The 4,858-nt window shown below is 44.8% G+C and overlaps 1 long non-coding RNA gene across 1 annotated transcript; it reads left to right on the top strand.

The window, feature by feature from the left end:
* Nucleotides 1-1,634: 1,634 nt before the first annotated feature.
* LOC123048895 (uncharacterized) lies at nucleotides 1,635-3,212 on the top strand. Its single transcript, XR_006423393.1, has 4 exons — nucleotides 1,635-1,747; nucleotides 2,581-2,698; nucleotides 2,782-2,856; nucleotides 3,037-3,212. It is a non-coding gene; the product is annotated as an uncharacterized lncRNA (long non-coding RNA).
* The last annotated feature ends 1,646 nt before the right edge of the window (nucleotides 3,213-4,858 follow it).

The following is a 4,858-nucleotide window of genomic DNA, read 5'->3' as shown; positions in this document are numbered from 1 at the left end:
CTGTCCAAACATACTAATGGCGCATCCAGACACAGTGCGCCATTACTAGTTGTAACTAGTAATGGCGCACCTGGCCTAGGGTGTGCCATTAGTATCAATTTTTTTTAACTAGTGCGCCTGTCCAAACATACTAATGGCGCATCCAGAAACAGTGCGCCATTACTAGTTGTAACTAGTAATGGCGCACCTGTCCCAGGGTGCGCCATTAGTATCAAATTTTTTTAAACTAGTGCGCCTGTCCAAACATACTAATGGCGCATCCAGACACAGTGCGCCATTACTAGTTGTAACTAGTAATGGCGCACCTGGCCCAGGGTGCGCCATTAGTATCAATTTTTTTAACTAGTGCGCCTGTCCAAACATACTAATGGCGCACCACCTGAAGGTGCGCCATTAGTAACTAGTGCGCCTTTCCTCTATCCTCTTCTCCCCTAAGTAACCCCGCCGTACCGCTCTGCCATGGCCGCCGCCACACTCCGCTCCGCACTCCGGCTCGCCTCCGCCTCCGCGCCGCGCGCCCCCCGCCTCGCCCAGCCCAAGGTCTCCGGGCGAACTGATATACTAGATCGTCGCGCTTCTCGCACTCGCGCTCACGGTTTCTGATCGGGATTCTGCAGGTGCAGGGGTTCGCCCGGGCTCGCCGGTCCTACCCAGCCGCGTTCGCCGCCTCCGCCATGTCGACGTCGTCGGGGGCCAAGGAGGCGCCGGCCAACAACCCGGGCCTGCAGGCCGAGGTCGACCCCGCCACCAAGGGCTACTTCATGCAGCAGACAGTAAGCCGATCCTTCCCGTTTCCTGCTTCGTTTTAGCTGCCGATTGAGCGGGCATGCGTGGTATTGGATTCGAGTTTGCGCCTCCGTGGGTTTGATCTGTGGAGTGGAAGGGAGTTTTGTGGCTAGATTTGGCCGAAGCAATATGTCGAACAGTTGGTGGTCTGTACGTGCTTGCCGTGGCAGGTTATAGAATTGGGAGAAAACAACACTTACCGAGGACTAAGTGATGGGTGTTGTTAGTTCCATGTGATAATTTCGAGCAGCGTTGTTGGTTTTGCACCTGCAGTGTCAACTTAGCATCCCACTCTGTTTGGCCCAGTATTGCCGCTGTGCATATGTTTTATTACTGCACCACGTATGGTATGGAGTTGTTTCTGTGGAATGCTGGAAACTGTGTGTATGTGTAGGATATGCAATTCATCGTAGGCTTTCATGGGGTTACATTTTCGACAGGGCTGCTTTCAATGCTTTGCAATAGGCTCAGGAAATTCTTAGTGTTAATGCACTAGGCCATGAAACTTCATTTGTTCTGCAATTGGTCGAACAATCGGTGGACCAGCTTGTTACTAGCAGTATTTCAGGTTGTCCCAGTCGGTTGCTGTTGCCATAATGAATTATTTTCTCTCTTCTTCTTTTTGTCCCAGCTTGTACACTAAATCCACTTTACTAAAGATTTTTTTGGCCAATTCTTTAGGCTTCCTTGGTAGTGTAGATTCAAGAAAATTTTATAAAATTTATTCATTCTTTCTTCACTTTTTTTATTTGTATGTTCTCTACTGTTGAGTTAATTTAGTTGCAACCATAACAAGTATGCTCTGTATTCAGTTCAGCTAACAGTTTTTGTAGTTATTGTTAAAATAAACTGAGGTTGAAAAGCTCATAAATGCTAATTCAACTGAGGTTGATTGGGAACGTTCCTTCTATTTGAATTTAGTCGCTCACACGTCATATACTGTCACAGTGGCATTGTGCAGGTATGTTTCTGTGGCACTTCTGCTAAGATCTTACAAGCTTTGTATGCTCTGAACAATTAGCTATAACTATGCATAAGAACAACTGCAAACCTTTTTGGGTGATCTATTGAGGTGTTATGGCTGGTGTGCGAGACACTGGAGTTGAGACATATATTCAGGAGGCGCCACCGTATAGAAGAGGTGTAATAACGGTGGTGCAGAGTGTGTGTGTGTGTGTGTTCAGCATCGATGTGGCCTTGTGTTGAGCTGTAGGCTATATAAGCCAGTCTGTACCTAGAGAATGGTTAAGCTGAACAAATTGAGAGAAATCTACCAATTAGCCTCCTACTCTCAGTTATTCCTCTTCTTCTCCAAGCCTTCATGTTTACTATCTTCATCGCGTCTTGGCAGATCGCCAATGGCAACGGGGTGCTAAATGAAGTAAATCCTTATATTAATACAACACTTTTGGTCTGTTAGCTATAGTCAGTTAAAGAACTCCCCAGATTTTTAGTTCATAGTTTCTCACCCTTTATCAAGATCTGAGACGGTTGGCAAATAATGATTGTCATGTCATCTAATTCCGTATTGAAACAGCATTCTCTGTTTCAACTAAATGTTGCGAAACGGGTCTGGGTTGTTGGTACAATCACACTTTTTTCATTAGCTGGCTGAACAATTTGTGACCACAAATTTATCTTTCAGCTTGAGTTTGCCCTAGAATGTTAAGGGACTCACAAATCTTAGAGTGCCAGTAGTATCAATTGTCATGCACAACAAAACCTTTTTTTTCATAACTCCCCTCAGTAATATTTAATGGTTGGTTATGTGCTTCTTCTAATCTACTTCCACAGTATCAGCAATCTTCGCAATCGTGCAGACAAAAGCAAGCGGTTGCCTCCAATTTACAAGGTTTCAAAAACTGTATATGCATCCCCTAGCCGTGTAAATTTCCGCCTTGATCAAAGAAAGGTAATTTTTTTTCTGGCATGATCTTTTCAGAGAGACTGCCTTTCAATATAAATAATCTGTCGTAACTCACATCCCTTTAATAGGCTGTAGAGACAGTACCTGCATATCCGAACATTTATTTCTCAGTTGATGACTTCGATGATCCTTTTGATGCTGTGGTGAGTTCTGATTTACTTCTCCCAAAAATTACATAACATTGTGTTCTGGCAATACTTTGCAAATATTGTAGATGCCTGCGGTTTTATCACTGATGTTCCGTGGTTTTCCTTCAGATGGCTTTGACCATATACTTTCTAAGTTAACCATAAAGAGTAAAGTGATCTTGTAAATTTGAGCAGGTTTTGTCAGACCCAGAACACTGCTATTGTGTGATTCTCAATGCGCATGATGGGGCGGCATTTCCTGAAGAAAGCGAATCAAGCAATGTCGGTTCAAATATACAATCTGGGATCAACTCTGGGAGCAGTGGAGAGAACCCACCAAAGGTTCACTCTCTTCCTAAATGAAGGTTTCATCGTGATGACCGCATCTCTCTTCTATGTGATGGTAGTTTAGATGATCGATATCGAGTTGTAATGTGAAGACAAACTCGCGGTCTCGAGACTTGTAATATAATGTTCTATCTTTGTTCGGTCTTTTCAATTCGGAGACTAATATGATGAATTGTATTCGGAGACTAAAATGATGAATTGTATTCAGAGACTAATCTTCTATTGTATTCGATGAATCTGTTGTTGATCTGTGTTGTCTATATTTTGTCCAATTATACATTTTGTAACCTATGCAAAAACAGAAAAATAAAAAATAAAAAAACCTAATATTCATACTAATGGCGCATCACATCATAGTGCGCCATTAGTATGCCAGAGGATACTAATGGCGCATAACTAAACAGTGCGCCATTAGTATGCCGAAGTTACTAATGGCGCATCCAGTTGTTGTGCGCCATTAGTATGCCAAAGCACCTGGGTATAGATGGCCCCCTGGGAGGCATACTAATGGCGCACTGTTGTATATACTAATGGCGCATCTGGGGTGCGCCATTAGTATACCAGATACTAATGGCGCACCAGTGGTGCGCCATTAGTAAAATATACTAATGGCGTGCTACTAATGGCGCACCACTAATGCGCCATTAATAGCCAAATTAGGTGCGCCATTAGTAGGCCTTTTCCTAGTAGTGATACAGCAATAAAGGCTCCTTGTCAACCGAAGCAGCAAGGACTGGGGGCTCGGCCAGCTGCCTTTTCAAATCCTCAAAAGCAGTATTAGCTGCATCATTCCAGACAAAGTCATCAGTTTTCTTCATCAACTGGTACAATGGCATGGCCTTCTCACCCAAACGGCTTATAAAACGGCTTAAAGCAGCAATACGACCCGCCAAGCGCTGGACGTCGTTTATGCACGCCGGCTTAGCCAGAGAGGTGATTGCCTTGATCTTCTCCGGGTTAGCTTCAATACCTCTGTTAGAAACCAAGAAACCCAAGAGCTTGCCTGCAGGAACACCAAAAACACACTTGGCCGGATTAAGCATCATCTTGTAGACCCGGAGGTTATCAAAGGTTTCTCTCAGATCATCTATTAAGGTTTTCTCCTCCCTGGACTTAACCACAATATCATCCACATAAGCGTGGACATTGCGCCCAATCTGGTTATGAAGACAGTTCTGCACGCAACGCTGATAGGTCGCCTGTGCACTCTTGAGTCCAAAGGGCATAGATACATAGCAGAAGGCTCCAAAGGGAGTGATGAACGCTGTCTTCTCCTGGTCCTTAACTGCCATTTTAATTTGATGGTATCCCGAGTAAGCATCCAAGAAACTTAGGCGCTCACAACCCGCCGTAGCATCAATACGGGGAAGGGCGAAAGGATCAGCCGGACATGCCTTATTCAAGTCCGTGTAGTCCACACACATCCGCCAGGTGCCGTTCTTCTTGAGTACGAGCACCGGGTTAGCTAACCACTCTGGGTGAAAGACTTCAATAATAAAGCCGGCCGCCAAGAGCCGGGCTACCTCTTCACCAATAGCTTTCCGCATCTCTTCATTAAACCGCCGAAGGAATTGCCTGACCGGCTTAAATTTCGGATCAACATTGAGAGTGTGCTCAGCGAGTTCCCTAGGTACACCCGGCATGTCAGAAGGTTTCCATGCAAAAATGT

Source organism: Triticum aestivum, chromosome 2D (assembly GCF_018294505.1).
Source record: "Triticum aestivum cultivar Chinese Spring chromosome 2D, IWGSC CS RefSeq v2.1, whole genome shotgun sequence".
Taxonomy (NCBI): domain Eukaryota; kingdom Viridiplantae; phylum Streptophyta; class Magnoliopsida; order Poales; family Poaceae; genus Triticum; species Triticum aestivum.
Note: the sequence above shows the minus strand (reverse complement) of the source record. Positions and strands in the feature narration are given on the sequence as shown.